Below are 18196 nucleotides of genomic sequence, written 5' to 3'. Positions count from 1 at the left end.
ATTCATCATTACACAAAAACCTAATTTAGTCAAACATAGGATATAACACAAGATATAGTATACTCTGATATACCCGCGTGAACTCAGCTAATTTAGCCAAACACCAAAACTTAATAGTGTATTGATGCCAATAAAGCATATAGTATAGTCTGATATACAACTAGTTTAATACAAGATATATCATATCTAGATATACTATGACATTCATTGAGCAACAAGTAAAAAGTTAAAATAAAAGCATACATCATACAAAACACTAAAAAAACTACTAGTAATCAAAATGATTACATTAAATTCGTCAATAAGAGGATCAAATTATCACAATCATTTTACTCTTCAAGCCTACTAGTAAATCTTCCTTCCCTTTACCGGTCTCTAATATCTGCAGAGTTACAACGGTTACAAAACCTGAAAAATATAAACAAATCTAGCATATATATTTACATATTAGCACATGTTAGTGTAATTATATATCAGTCTATGGGTAAATGTACTTGTCAACTAATTAACGAAATAGTTTCAAGTTAGGATTTGGCTGAGGAGAGGCTTTAGGTGCAACTTTAGGTTGCCCAAACACATTCCAAAATCTCAACGTCTCATCTCCTGCTGCTGCAGATGCAACTGTACATCCATTTAGGCTCTGCAAACACATCGTTACTGTTAATATCATCATTAGTAACCCGTGTTTGACTTTCTTTTCAAATTTGACTACACATACACCGTTTGACTTTTGACTCTACCTGTGCCATAAAGAGAACTCTCGAAGTATGACCAGTAAGTTCGGTCATCTTGACCAACGATGCGTACTTCCATAGGGTCAACTGGTTCGGTGGGGACCCGTGTGAGCTCAGCAGCTCACACTCATTATTGTTCCATAAAAGTGCAACTACTTGTGACCCAGTGTCAACCGAGTTCAAGCGGGCACCCGTTTTTACGCTCCAAAACTTGATACAATTGTCATCTTTTGTTATAATATCATGCGGACAATATAATTTGTATATTGATTGAGAAATAATGTCTGTACAATGCTTAATATATAGAGACATAACCCTAAACTATAAATGGACTAAAGCCTTACAAAAGAGCTAATAGAATATGGACTGAAGCCCTGTGGGCTTCCTAGTATCGTCTAACATCCCCCCCGCAGTTTGAGCGGGAGGAAGACGGACACTCAAACTGGAACAAAACTCGTCAAATAGAGTAGTATGGAGGCCTTTAGTGAAGATATCGGCAAACTGATAGCGAGAAGGCACATGAGGCACACGAACCTGACCCTGAGCAACTAAATCTCGAACAAAGTGAATGTCAATCTTGTTATTTTTGGTGCGTTGGTGTTGGACCGGGTTATTGGAGAGATAAACCGAGCTGACATTATCGCAGTAAACCAAAGTAGCAGAGAAAAGCAGACAATGAACCTCACGAAGCAAATTCCGAACCCAACAAGTTTCAGCAACAGCATTAGCGACCCCGCGATATTCAGCCTCAGCACTTGATCATGACGGAGTGAGCTGATGCTTTGAAGACCAAGATAACAAGTTGTTATAAGAAACACACAATAACCAGAAGTGGACCGTCGAGTAGAGGGACAGCCTGCCCAAATCGGCATCCGAGTATGCGACCAAAGTACTAGTGGAAGAGGCAAACAACTGTAAACCCATATGAAGAGTAGTCTGAACATAACGTAAGATCCGTTTGAGGGCCGTCAAATGCGGCTCCCGAGGATCGTGCATAAATAAACAAATCTGTTGAATGCCATAAGATAAATTCGGTTGCGTAAATGTTAAATACTGTAAAGCACCTACAAGACTACGATAAAGAGTCAGATCTAAAACTGGAGTATCATCAGCCATAAGTTTAGATCCTGGGTCAACAGGAGTTCGACATGGATGACAATTAGTCATCTGAGCACGCTCGAGAATCTCAAGTGCATACTTTTTCTGAGAGAGAAACAACCCAGTAGAGTTACGTATAGCAGAGATCCAGAGAAAATAATTAAGCGGTCCTAAGTCAGTCATTGCAAACTCCTTATGTAAGGAGTCGACTATTTGCTGAAGTAAAACTGTAGAAGAAGCGGTGAGTACAATATCATCAACATAAAGCAATAAGTAGGCTATCTTTGTGCCCTGCCGATATATAAATAGAGATGTATCACATCGACTATGCTGAAAACCAAGTCGCTGAGCGTACCCTGAAAACCGCTGAAACCAGGCCCTAGGTGTAGTGACCCGAACTTTTCCATGTTTATATATATTAATTGAGATTGATATTTACATGACTAAATGTTTCCAACATGTTAAGCAATCAAACTTGCTAAGACTTGATTAATTGAAATAGGTTTCATATAGACAATTGACCACCCAAGTTGACCGGTGATTCACGAACGTTAAAACTTGTAAAAACTATACGATGACATATATATGGTTATATATATAGTTAACATGATTTTATTATAAGTAAGTATCTCATTAGGTATTTTAACAATGAGTTATATACATAAAAATGAGTCTATTAAATTAAGAAACTCGAAAACGATATATATAACGATTATCGTTATAACAACGTCTTACTAGGTACATATGAATCATATTAAGATATTGATACACTTGGTTAATTATGCTAAATGATAAGTAAATATATCATTAAGTGTATTAACAATGAACTACATATGTAAAAATAAGACTACTAACTTAATGTTTTCGAAACGAGTCATATATGTAACGATTATCATTGTAATGACATTTAACTGTATATATATATCATACTAAGATATATTATATATCATAATATCATGATAATGTAACAATTTAACATCTCATTTGATACAATAAACAATGGGTTAACAACATTTAACAAGATCGTTAACCTAAAGGTTTCAAAACAACATTTACATGTAACGACTAACGATGACTTAACGACTCAGTTAAAATGTATATACATGTAGTGTTTTAATATGTATTCATACACTTTTGAAAGACTTTAAGACACTTATCAAAATACTTCTACTTAACAAAAATACTTACAATTACATCCTCGTTCAGTTTCATCAACAATTCTACTCGTATACACCCGTATTCGTACTCGTACAATACATAGCTTTTAGATGTATGTACTATTGGTATATACACTCCAATGATCAGCTCTTAGCATCCCATGTGAGTCACCTAACACATGTGGGAACCATCATTTGGCAACTAGCATGAAATATCTCATAAAATTACAAAAATATGAGTAATCATTCATGACTTATTTACATGAAAACAAAATTTCATATCCTTTATATCTAATCCATATACCAACGACCAAAAACACTTACAAACACTTTAATTCTTCAATTTTCTTCATCTAATTGATCTCTCTCAAGTTCCATCTTCAAGTTCTAAGTGTTCTTCATAAATTCCATAAGTATAGTTTCATAAAAATCAAGAATACTTCCAAGTTTGCAAGTCTACTTCCAAGCTTTCTAATCCATTCTAAGTAATTATATAAGATCAAGGAACCTTTGTTATTTACAGTAGGTTATCTTTCTAATTCAAGGTAATATTCATATTCAAACTTTGATTCAATTTCTATAACTATAACAATCTTATTTCGAGTGAAAATCTTACTTGAACTGTTTTCGTGTCATGATTCTGCTTCAAGAACTTTCAAGCCATCCAAGGATCATTTGAAGCTAGATCCATTTTTCTTATTTCCAGTAGTTTTATCCAGAAAACTTGAGGTAGTAACGATGTTCATAACATCATTCGATTCATACATATAAAGCTATCTTATTCCATGGTTTAAACTTGTAATCACTAGAACATAGTTTAGTTAATTCTAAACTTGTTCGCAAACAAAAGTTAATCCTTCTAACTTGACTTTTAAAATCAACTAAACACATGTTCTATATCTATATGATATGCTAACTTAATGATTTAAAACCTGGAAACACGATGAACACCATAAAATCTGATATACGCCGTCGTAGTGAAACTGGGGGCTGTTTTGGTTTGGATAATTAAAAACTATGATAAACTTTGATTTAAAAGTTGTTCTTCTGGGAAAATTATTTTTCATATGAACATGAAACTATATCCAAAAATCTTGGTTAAACTCAAAATGAAAGTATGTTTTTCAAAATGGTCATCAAGATGTCGTTCTTTCGACGGAAATGACTACCTCTTTAGTAATTGACATGTAACTTAAATTTTGGACTATAAACCTATACTTTTTCTGTTTGGATTCTTAAATAAGATTTCAATATGAAACCATAGCAATTTGATTCACTCAAAACGGATTTAAAATGAAGAAGTTATGGGTAAAACAAGATTGGATATTTTTGATCTTTTTAGCTACGGGAAATGTTTAACAAATCTATACAAATCATATCCTAGCTAATATATATTATATTATACATGTATTCTAATATATTATGTAATCTTGGGATACCATAGACACGTATGCAAATGTTTTGACATATCATATCGACCCATGTATATATATTATTTGGAACAACCATAGACACTCTATATGCAGTAATATTGGAGTTAGCTATACAGGGTTGAGGTTGATTCCAAAAATATATATACTTTGAGTTGTGATTTAGCCTGAGACATGTATACACTGGGTCGTGGATTGATTCAAGATAATATATATCGATTTATTTCTGTACATCTAACTGTGAACAACTAGTTGTAGGTTATTAACGAGGACAGCTGACTTAATACACTAAAATCTTTAAAACATAATAAAAATGGTTGTAATTATATTTTGATCATACTTTGATATATATGTACATATTTGTATAGGTTCGTGAATCGATCCGTGGCCAAGTCTTATTTCTGAGAAAGGAAATATCTGTGAAAGTGAGTTATAGTCCCACTTTTAAAATCTAATATTTTTGGGATGAAAATACATGCAGGTTTTATAAATGATTTACAAAATAGACACAAGTACGTGAAACTACATTCTATGGTTGAATTATCGAAATCGAATATGCACCTTTTATTAAGTCTGGTAATCTAAGAATTAGGGAACATACACCCTAATTGACGCGAATCCTAAAGATAGATCTATTGGGCCTAACAAACCCCATCCAAAGTACCGGATGCTTTAGTACTTCGAAATTTATATCATATCCGAAGGGTGTCCCGGAATGATGGGGATATTCTTATATATGCATCTTGTTAATTTCGGTTACCAGGTGTTCACCATATGAATGATTTTTATCTCTATGTATGGGATGTGTATTGAAATATGAAATCTTGTGGTCTATTGTTACGATTTGATATATATAGGTTAAACCTATAACTCACCAACATTTTTGTTGACGTTTAAAGCATGTTTATTCTCAGGTGAATACTAAGAGCTTCCGCTGTTGCATACTAAAATAAGGACAAGATTTGGAGTCCATGTTTGTATGATATTGTGTAAAAACTACATTCAAGAAACATATGACGATGTAATATATTTCTATTGTAAACCATTATGTAATGGTCGTGTGTAAACAGTATATTTTAGATTATCATTATTTGATAATCTACGTAATGTTTTTAAAACCTTTATTGATAAAATAAAGGTTATGGTTGTTTTAAAAATGAATGCAGTCTTTGAAAAACATCTCATATAGAGGTCAAAACCTCGCAACGAAATCAATTAATATGGAACGTTTATAATCAATATGAACTGGACATTTCAGTTGGTATCAGAGCGTTGGTCATAGAGAACCAGAAAAATTTTCATTAGTGTGTCTTATCGAGTTTGTTAGGATGCATTAGTGAGTCTGGACTTCGACCGTGTTTTCTTTAAAAATGATTGCTTAACATTTTTGTTGGAAACTATATATTATTAACATGTAAATATTATGTGATATATTTGTAGTGACCCGAACTTTTCCATGTTTATATATATTAAATGAAATTGATATTTACATGATTAAGTGTTTCCAACATGTTAAGCAATCAAACTTATTAAGACTTGATTAATTGGAATAGGTTTCATATAGACAAATGACCACCCAAGTTGACCGGTGATTCACGAACGTTAAAACTTGTAAAAACTATACGATGACATATATATGGTTATATATATAGTTAACATGATTTTATTATAAGTATGTATCTCATTAGGTATTTTAACAATGAGTTATATACATAAAAATGAGACTATTAAATTAAGAAACTCGAAAACGATATATATAACGATTATCGTTATAACGTCTTACTAGGTACATATGAATCATATTAATATATTGATACACTTGGTTAATTATGTTAAATGATAATTAAATGTATCATTAAGTGTATTAACAATGAACTACATATGTAAAAATAAGACTACTAACTTAATGATTTTGAAACGAGACATATATGTAACGATTATCGTTGTAACGACATTTAATGTATATAGATCATATTAAGAGATATTCGTACATCATAATATCATGATAATATAATAATTTAAAATCTCATTTGATATTATAAACATTGGGTTAACAACATTTAACAAGATCGTTAACCTAAAGGTTTCAAAACAACATTTACATGTAACGACTAACGATGACTTAACGACTCAGTTAAAATGTATATACATGTAGTGTTTTAATATGTATTCATACACTTTTGAAAGACTTCAAGACACTTATCAAAATACTTCTACTTAACAAAAATGCTTACAATTACATCCTCGTTCAGTTTCATCAACAAATCTACTCGTATGCACCCGTATTCGTACTCGTACAATACACAGATTTTAGATGTATGTACTATTGGTATATACACTCCAATGATCAGCTCTTAGCAGCCCATGTGAGTCACCTAACACATGTGGGAACCATCATTTGGCAACTAGCATGAAATATCTCATAAAATTACAAAAATATGAGTAATCATTCATGATTTATTTACATGAAAACAAAATTACATATCCTTTATATCTAATCCATACACCAACGACTAAAAACACCTACAAACACTTTCATTCTTTAATTTTCTTCATCTAATTGATCTCTTTCAAGTTCTATCTTCAAGTTCTAAGTGTTCTTCATAAATTCCAAAAGTTCTAGTTTCATAAAATCAAGAATACTTCCAAGATTGCAAGTTTACTTCCAAGTTTTCTAAATCCATTGCAAGTAATCATCCAAGATCAAGAAACCTTTGTTAATTACAGTAGTTTATCTTTCTAATACAAGGTAATAATCATATTCAAACTTTAATTCAATTTCTATAACTATAACAATCTTATTTCGAGTGGAAATCTTACTTGAAATTGTTTTCGTGTCATGATTCTGCTTCAAGAACTTTCAAGCCATCCAAGGATCCTTTGAAGTAGATCCATTTTTCTCATTTCCAGTAGGTTTATCCAAGGAACTTGAGGTAGTAATGATGTTCATAACATCATTCGATTCATACATAAAAAGCTGTCTTATTCAACGTTATAAACTTGTAATCACTAGAACATAGTTTAGTTAATTCTAAACTTGTTCGCAAATAAAGTTAATACTTCTAACTAGAGTTTCAAAATCAACTAAACACATGTTCTATATCTATATGATACGCTAACTTAATGATTTAAAACCCAGAAACACAATAAACACCATAAAACTGGATATACGCCGTCGTAGTAAAACCGGGAGCTGTTTTGGTTGGGATAATTAAAAGCTAAGAAGAAATTTGATTTAAAAGCTATACTTCTGGAAAAATGATTTTTCTTATGAACATGAAACTATATCCAAAAATCATGATTAAACTCAAAGTGAAAGTATGTTTTTCAAAATGGTCATCAAGATGTCGTTCTTTCAACGGAAATGACTACCTCTTTCAAAAAAGACTTGTAACTTGTATTTCTGACTATAAACTTATACTTTTTCTATTTAGATTCATAAAGTTAAGTTCAATACGAAACCGTGGCCACTGGAATCACTCAAAACGGATTAGAAACGAAGAAATGGCGAGTAAAACAAGATTGATAAAAACTACTCATTTTACCTACGTGAAAGTTAGTAATAAATCTATTCCAACCATAACCTAATCAACTTATATTGTATATTATGTAATCTTGAGATACCATAGACAAGTATACAATGTTTCGACCTATCATGTCGACCCATCTATATATATATATTGCGGAACAACCATAGACACTCTATATGTGAATGTTGGAGTTAGCTATACAGGGTTGAGGTTGATTCCAAAATATATATATAGTTTGAGTTGTGATCAATACTGAGATACGTATACACTGGGTCGTGGATTGATTCAAGATAATATTTATCGATTTATTTCTGTACATCTAACTGTGGACAACTAGTTGTAGGTTACTAACGAGGACAACTGACTTAATAAACTTAAAACATCAAAATGTATTAAAAGTATTGTAAATATATTTTGAACATACTTTGATATATATGTATATATTGTTATAGGTTCTTGAATCAACCAGTGGCCAAGTCTTACTTCCCGACGAAGTAAAAATCTGTGAAAGTGAGTTATAGTCCCACTTTTAAAATCTAATATTTTTGGGATGAGAATACATGCAGTTTTATAAATGATTTACAAAATAGACACAAGTACGTGAAACTACATTCTATGGTTGAATTATCGAAATTGAATATGCCCCTTTTTATTAAGTCAGGTAATCTAAGAATTAGGGAACAGACACCCTAATTGAAGCGAATCCTAAAGATAGATCTATTAGGCCTAACAAACCCCATCCAAAGTACCGGATGCTTTAGTACTTCGAAATTTATATCATATCCGAAGGGTGTCCCGGAATGATGGGGATATTCTTATATATGCATCTTGTTAATGTCGGTTACCAGGTATTCACCATATGAATTATTTTTATCTCTATGTATGGGATGTGTATTGAAATATGAAATCTTGTGGTCAATTATTACGATTTGATATATATAGGTTAAACCTATAACTCACCAACATTTTTGTTGACGTTTAAAGCATGTTTATTCTCAGGTGAATACTAAGAGCTTCCGCTGTTGCATACTAAAATAAGGACAAGATTTGGAGTCCATGTTTGTATGATATTGTGTAAAAACTGCATCCAAGAAACTGATTTCGGTGTAACATATTTGTATTGTAAACCATTATGTAATGGTCGTGTGTAAACAGGATATTTTAGATTATCATTATTTGATAATCTACGTAAAGCTTTTTAAACCTTTATTTATGAAATAAAGGTTATGGTTTGTTTTAAAAATGAATGCAGTCTTTGAAAAAAATGTCTCATATAGAGGTCAAAACCTCGCAACGAAATCAATTAATATGGAACGTTTTTAATCAATAAGAACGGGACATTTCAGTTGGTATCAGAGCGTTGGTCTTAGAGAACCAGAATTTTGCATTAGTGTGTCTTATTGAGTTTGTTAGGATGTATTAGTAAGTCTGGACTTCGACCGTGTTTACTTGAAAAATGATTGCTTAACAAATTTTGTTGAAAACTATATATTTTTAACATGTGAATATTATGTGATATATTAATCTCTTAACGTGTTTGATATTATGTGATAGATGTCTACCTCTAATACAAGTCCCATTGACTCACCTAATAATAATGAAGAGTCAAATGTAATTTGGAATGATTCGTGGACTGATTCACAAGTTCCCGAAGAAGAACCGGAAGAAGAATCGGAACCGGAGGAGGAGGAACCGGAAGAAGAAATAGAACCGGTGGGGGAAATAATAAAACGGTTAAGTAAAAGAAAATCCTCAACCAACCGACCAAGGTTAATTATGGTCAACGGTGTTTCCACCAAGGAAGCAAAATATTGGGAGGATTACCAATTCTCCGGTGAATCGGATCTCGACGAGGATTCCGATGATGTTATAGAAATTACCCCAACTGAATTTAAAAAGGCAAAAGAGAACAATAAGGGAAAGGGCATAAAAATAGAGAAATCTGATTCCAACCCCGATGAACTTTATATGTATCGTCAACACCCGTATTTCTTAAGTTGTAACAATAACCCGGGAACCTCTAAACCACCAGGTTTTTCTAGACCAATGTGGAAAACGACGGCTCGTATTAGGGGAACATCATATATCCCTAAAAACTTAGCAAAAAGAACCAAGTTTGAAAAAGAAGAAACGAGTGAGTTGGAATAAGATAGTTGTATTTGTGCGGTGTAATATATGTAATATAGTGTGCTTATGCTTTACGATATATGTAAAAATTGCTTGTATTAATAAGTATCTTTTATGAATCTAACTCTTGTCTATTTTACAGTATAAAAACACAAAATGGATAGACAACCCAATATTTTAGAAGACTTACCCGGAGACATGATTGATGAAATCTTGTCTAGAGTCGGTCAGAATTCCTCGGCACAACTATTTATGGCAAAATCAGTTTGTAAGACATTCGAAGAACGTTCCAATAATGCCTTGGTTTATAAAAGGCTTTTGTTTGAAAGATGGGGGATATCACATTGGGAAACCCATAAGTTACGATGTGTTTACTTTGACGCATATATTGTGGGGAACCCAAATGCTATTTTACGCAACGGGTTAAGAAATTATTTTGACTCAATGTATCCGAATATAGGACTTCATGATTTAGAAAAAGCGGCTAACATGCAACATAAAGAAGAATGTTATGCTTACGGGTTAGTAATGTTCGGTTCTCACCAAAGTGAGAAAAAGAACATCGGGCTACAACTATTAAACAAAACGTTCCCACAAGTGACGGAGTCGGTAATTGGGGTAAGAAATGAGGTTTTTAGGTTATTACGAGACTGTTGGTCATTACGTAACCTTCTTCCTTTTGAAGACGTTACAACACATTGTCATACTATCGGTCACAACGGTTACATTCCACAAGACCAAGGATGGGAAGTGGTATTAGTAAAACCAGAATGCATGACTTGTTTCTGGACGTATGAATTACGTGTCTTTGTTGCCTTTGCTGAACGCCTTATTTATTAACTAGAATTATCTTCGCAACTACTTTGTATCAAAGTTTTATGTGCTATATTTCATGCTATATATAAAATAGCGGTATTGTAAGTTTGCAAGTTATTGTATAAAGGTTTGAATGTGATATATATTTTTTAGTGATTAGTTTTTTCATATAGAATTGTAGTAGTTGAAATGGTATATTAGCTACTAAGTATGAACTTAACGGGTAGGTACTACTCGAATTAAAGAGTATAAAACGCTAATATGAAGAAAGAGCTTTTATAAATAAGTTCATATTACGCTACGAAATACTATTGAATACCCTTGATATTCTCTATGATTAACTCGTTTCATTTGACTATTTTGAAGGAAATGGCACCAACTACTCGACACACCATGAATATGAGTGAAGAGGAATTTCGTGCCTTTCGTGCTTCAAACATAGCCGTAGTACAGGCCGCGCTACATACCAACAATAACCTTGGATCTAGCAGTACAGGAAATCGTGTAGGATGCACCAACAAAGAATTCACTGCCTGCAAACCTTTGGAATTTGATGGAACCGAAGGACCGATCGGATTGAAATGGTGGACCGAGAAGGTCGAATCGGTGTTTGCCATAAGTAAGTGTACTGAAGAGGACAAAGTGAAGTACGCTACGCATACCTTCACAGGTTCTGCGTTAACATGGTGGAATACCTATCTAGAGCAAGTGGGACAAGATGATGCTTACGCACTACCGTGGTCAGCATTCAAGCAATTGATGAACGAGAAGTACCGTCCCAGAACCGAGGTCAAAAAGCTCAAGACAGAACTTAGAGGGTTACGAACCCAAGGATTTGATATTACCACGTACGAAAGACGATTCACATAATTATGCCTATTGTGTCCGGGAGCGTTCGAAGATGAGGAAGAGAAGATCGACGCGTTTGTGAAAGGATTACCGGAAAGAATCCAAGAAGATATAAGTTCACACGAGCCCGCCTCCATACAACAGGCATGTAGAATGGCTCACAAACTAGTGAACCAGATTGAAGAAAGAATTAAAGAACAGACTGCTGAAGAGGCCAATGTGAAGCAAGTCAAAAGAAAGTGGGAGGAAAACGGTGATAAGAATCACCAATACAACAACAACAGCAATTACAACAATAATCGCAACAACTATCCTAATAATCGCAACATCAATTGCAACTACAACAAACGGCCCAACAATAACAACAACAACAGCAGCAACTACAACAATCATCTTAACAATAATAATAACCGCAACAACAACAACAATCAGAAGCAGCTATGCCAAAGGTGTGAAAAGTATCACTCGGGGTTCTGCACCAAATTTTGCAACAAGTGTAAAAGAAATGGTCATAGCGCGGTGAAGTGTGAGGTCTACGGACCAGGGATTAACAGAACGAAAGGAACAAATGGTGTCGGAATGAGTAATGGTAGAGCAAGTAGTGTCGGAGCAAGTTATGCCAATGTAGTTTGTTATAAATGTGGAAAACCGGGCCACATTATTAGAAATTGCCCGAACCAGGAGAACACGAATGGACAATGTAATGACCCGGGAATTTCCGACCAAATTTAAAATTAATATTTATATATTTACGACACGATAAGCAAAGTATGTAATGTTGAGTCTAGAAAAATTTGAAACGATGTTCATATATTTATTTTGACCTTTGACCATTCTCGACGATTCACGAACAATCATGTGTAAATAAATATGTAAATATATTTATATATAAATATATAATTAAAAATAAAAATATGTGTACAGATAATATTTTAAATTAATAATAGTTATGTTGTAATTTAAAATGAACCTACATGATTTCTACGTATAAATATTAAGATATATATATATATATATATATATATATATATATATATATATATATATATATATATATATAGTGTATAATTATTTAATTATATATAAACCATGATATAATTGATAAATTAAGATACTAATATATTAAAAAGCTAAAAATATAGTTGTTATAATAATATTATTGCTTTCATTATTATTGATATTAATTAGTATTACTAATATTAGTATTATTAATATTATACTTATAATTTTAAAGTTATGAATATCAAAATAAAAGCTTTATATATAAATAAGAATGATTAAAAGTATAATTTAGTTGTAAGTTAAATGTCATTAGTTATTGCTAAAATATAGTGTTAACATTATTATTTAATAAAAATCATTATCCTTATTATTAATATTATTTATTTATTATCATTAATAATATAAGTATTATTATCAGTTATATTGTTATTATTAATATTATCATTATTGTAATTATTATTTTAGTTAATAATATGAATTTTATTATTACCAGTATAGTATTATCCTGATTTTAGTATTATTAAATATCCTTATTATTAGTTCTATCATTATTATTAATAATTATTTAATAGTATTATAATAATTAAAATTAATTACAAAAATTTAGTTAAAACGTAAAAGAATCAGATAAAGGGGGGAATTCAGTATCACATCTCCTTTCCACTGTACTAATTTTTGGATCTTATCTCTAATCTGTTAGCTGTTAACATCAAATTATCAATTCAGTAGAAAACTAGTACAAGTCGATCTCAACTTTATTTTTTTTTTATATTTTTTTTCTTTCTCCTTGTCTGATTATAGAATGCTGTCGACAGATTATAAATTAATCGAATTTTTCATTGTTATGGATGAAATCATTAAAGTCTTCATCTACATTATAAATTACAATTTCCCATTTTATTCAATTCGTAATTAAAAACCCAGTTTTTCTTTTACAGAAGTCGATATACTCTGTAATGAACCCAAATTATTAAAAGTTCGATTTCACATCAAATGTCAAAAACTAAAAATGCAGTTATGCTAGAAATTTCTCACTCAATCTACCTACAAAGTTTCAAAAACCAATTCTTTATATTGAGTACTAATTTCGAAGTCAAACTCTAAAATTTCAAAAGTCAAAAATATTGTTCATAGCGAAATTTGATTTCAGTTTGATGTTTTAAATTCAACTGAGTTTGCAGAACGTTTCTATGAAGCAATTGCAACACAATTCATATTATAATTTTTCTGTGAAACAGTCTTAAAATCGAAAACCATACTTGAGTTCATTATATTTTTTTTACGATTACAGCTACTGCTGTTTCGACTTAATTATTTTTTTTTCTTTTCTTTAATGATAATCTTAAAACAGCAAATAAAAATTGTTTCTGTCTATTTTATCAATCTTGAAAACCAATCCATTTCTCTATTGATATCATGGTAAACATCCTCTGGTCGATCGAAATTATTAATGAAGAGGATGATCAAGGAACTCGGGTTATAATTTATTCAAGTGGGCCTATAACAGAAAAACATTATGGTTCGAATGGTTAAGGAGTGTGTTGGTATACGGGTGGTCTCGGGTTCAAGTCCCGGCTTAGTCGGTTTTGCTATGTTTTTGAACCTTTAAGGTAGTTCCTTATTATTATTATTATTATTATTATTATTATTATTATTATTATTATTATTATTATTATTATTATTATTATTATTATTATTATTATTATTATTATTATTATTATTATTATTATTATTATTATTATTATTATTATTATTATTATTATTATTGTTATTATTATTATTATTAGTAATTATTGTTGTTATTATTGTTATTATTATTATTATTATTATTATTATTATTATTATTATTATTATTATTATTGTTATTAGTAATTATTGTTGTTATTATTATTATTATTAGTATTGTTATGCTATTATTATTGTTATGTATTATTAGTTATTATTATTATTATTGTGATTTTGATTATGATTTAAAAGATGCTTAAATTATGGAAGAATAAAATGAATATGATTATGGCTACGGTAATGGATATAGTTAAGGTATATATATATATATATATGTATAACCGAGAAATACAATTATAAGTACGATTAGGTTTACGACAATATAAACTATGGCTATAAATATAAATATAATTAAGTTATGATTAAATGAAATATCATTTTATTCATTATTATTATTAATGTAAGAATCATTCTTAATAATATTATTACAATTATTAGTGAGATTATTATTACAACTATTATCATTAGTATTATTATTATTATTATTATTATTAATATTATTATTATTAATATTAAAATACAAGTATTATTATCATTACTACTATTATTAGTATTATCATTACCATTATCATTAAAAGTTTCATTATTATTAAAATTACCATTTTATTTAAAAATATTATTTTTATGAAAACTATCAATTTCATCTTATCATTAAACTTATCACCTTTATTAAAAATTATTATCAATATTATCATTATTATTATTATCATTATTAGAATTATAAATATTATTATCCTTATTAGTATTAATATCATAACTATTTTGCAAAGAAAAGGAATTATATAAAAACATATTTAATATTTAAGTATATTAATATTACGTAAAATCGTGTTTCAACTAATATAATATTATGTATATTGATATAATTTAATTACACATCAAATAAGTATTATAACATATAACATATTATGCATAATAATAAAATTTTATGTAAGAGTATTAATCTTAATATATAATCAAAAAATATATATTTTGTTCGATTACGATTATATGTTTTAATATATATACAAATGATATAGGTTCGTGAATCCGAGGTCAACCCTACAATTGTTCAATGTCGTAATATGTATTTTTACTACAAAATACAATAGGTGAGTTTCATTTGCCTTTTTACCCTTTATATTTTTGGGCTGAGAATACATGCGCAATTTTTATAAATGATTTACAAAATAGACACAAGTACGTGAAACTACATTCTATGGTTGAATTATCGAAATCGAATATGCCCCTTTTTATTTAGTCTGGTAATCTAAGAATTAGGGAACAGACACCCTAATTGACGCGAATCCTAAAGATAGATCTATCGGGCCCAACAAGCCCCATCCAAAGTACCAGATGCTTTAGTACTTCGAAATTTATATCATGTCCGAAGGAGGATCCCGGAATGATGGGGATATTCTATATACATATTGTTAATGTCGGTTACCAGGTGTTCAATCCATATGAATGATATTTTTGTCTCTATGCATGGGACGTATGATTATGAGAAATGGAAGTATGAAATCTTGTGGTCTATTAAAATTATGAAATGATTCTTTATGATTAACTAATGAACTCACCAACCTTTTGGTTGACACTTTAAAGCATGTTTATTCTCAGGTACGAAAGAAATCTTCCGCTGTGCATTTGCTCATATTAGAGATATTACTTGGAGTCATTCATGACATATTTCAAAAGATGTTGCATTCGAGTCGTTGAGTTCATCAAGATTATTATTAAGTCAATTATATTTGGATATATTATGAAATGCTTTACATGCCTGTCCACTGTCGATGTAACGAAAGTTTGTCTTTTAAAAACGAATGCAATGTTTGTAAAATTTATCATATAGAGGTCAATTACCTCGCGATGTAATCAATTGTTGTGAATCGTTTGTAATCGATATGGACTTCGTCCGGATGGATTAGGACGGGTCTCTACAGTTGGTATCGGAGCAGAGGTCTTAGCGAACCAGGTCTGCATTAGTGTGTCTAACTGATAAGTCGTTAGGATGCATTATTGAGTCTGGACTTCGACCGTGTCTACATGTCAAAAGTTTTGCTTATCATTTTGTGTCAAAAATTACCTGCTTATCATTCTTAGAGAATCATTTGCTTATCATTCTTAGTCTAGACATGTTTTACTGCATTGACTGCATGAATAGTGTATAGACAAAATTCATATCTCAGCGTATCTGCTACTTCATATCTTAGCGTATCTGTTACTGTAACTTTGCCTGACAACTTCCGTAGATTCCTTCGTAACTTATGAGATTTTAGTATTATATATGCATATGTAAATTATGTATTGCAGGATACTAATCTACATCCTATAATCTAATTCTTATCGAAAATCCTTCATCTGATCGTATGGGATAAATCCTTCAACTAGTTCGAGTCCCTCGAATTCCGATAACTATTCTGATAGTTATTCCGACAGCTATTCCGATGTGGACGTTCACCTAAGCTCCGAAAGCAGCGTCACCAGAATGAATCAACCAACCAACCATCCCCAATTCATATGATGAGTTCGTAGTCTAATTAATCATTGGAGACAATAAGAATCGATCCCTTTCACCCACCATATTGTTCGTTGGGTGAAGAACTTGAAACATTCACTGGCAAACCAATCCGAAACACCATCTTCACCCTCATTTCCAGGGTAACTCGACAAGATTATATTCTATCCACAATTCTGAACCTTATTCATCCGCTCGTTCCGACCGACAATCATCCTGGAGTAATAAGTCAACGAACTTCGCGCTCGAAAAATCTATTCGGAAAATATGGTGCAAAATGTACCAGCTTCAGCAACATCACCGGCACCAACAGTACAATCAATAACAGCACCAGTACCATCAACAATCCATGCTTCAATATCATCATATGTACTTTGAGTATGATCTTCGTTCTACGTATCGTTCTACCTCATTTATCTTCATTCGACATGGCGAATATGTAATCTCTAAAGTTTTAGAGATTATTTATTCTAGTTCCAACCGAAAAGAAAATGAGTTTAATATCATATTAACTCATTAAATCCATGAATAAATCTGAAGAAAATATATATGTATATATGTTTTCATAAAGATTGTAATTAAAAATTCTCTTGTACAAACTGTTAATGGTGAAAATATTTTAACGGGTAGGTAATACCCGTGGACTATTTAAATTTCACATTAATAAGTTACATTGTACGTTCTTCGAATCTGTTTCAACAAGTCATATACTATCCTACTTACATCCACCGATATACAAATCCGTTCACCATAGAATAACCATATTCATCCAATTACATATTTGGATTTTGATCTATCAGAATCCATCAAGTGGCATAACGAAGAAATAATGGACACAATAAAAATTGATTAGAAACTGATTAATTAACAATATGAAATTCTATTAAGAATCCACGCTAACAAAATCCTAGCTAACTGTTCCTAGCTAACTGATTACATTTTATTTATCGCAATTTACATTCTCGCAATTTTATTTATCGTCATTTAATTTCTGTTATTTACTTTACGCACTTTATTTATCGTTATTTAATTTCTGTTATTTATTTTACGCACTTTAAATATCGGGACACATATACAAGGTTTTGACATATCATATCGACGCATCTATATATATTATTTGGAATCACCATAGACACTCTATATGCAGTAATGATCGAGTTCTCTATACAGG

At 31.0% G+C, this 18196-nt stretch overlaps 1 pseudogene; it reads right to left on the bottom strand.

The window, feature by feature from the left end:
- Positions 1 to 310: 310 nt before the first annotated feature.
- Positions 311 to 18196, bottom strand: part of LOC139900844 (cell division cycle 20.2, cofactor of APC complex-like) — a 78004-nt pseudogene continuing 60118 nt past the window's right edge.

This window comes from Rutidosis leptorrhynchoides, chromosome 3, assembly GCF_046630445.1.
Source record: "Rutidosis leptorrhynchoides isolate AG116_Rl617_1_P2 chromosome 3, CSIRO_AGI_Rlap_v1, whole genome shotgun sequence".
Lineage (NCBI taxonomy): Eukaryota > Viridiplantae > Streptophyta > Magnoliopsida > Asterales > Asteraceae > Rutidosis > Rutidosis leptorrhynchoides.
The sequence above is the reverse complement of the archived record's forward strand: the minus strand, read 5'-3'. Positions and strand labels throughout refer to the sequence as shown.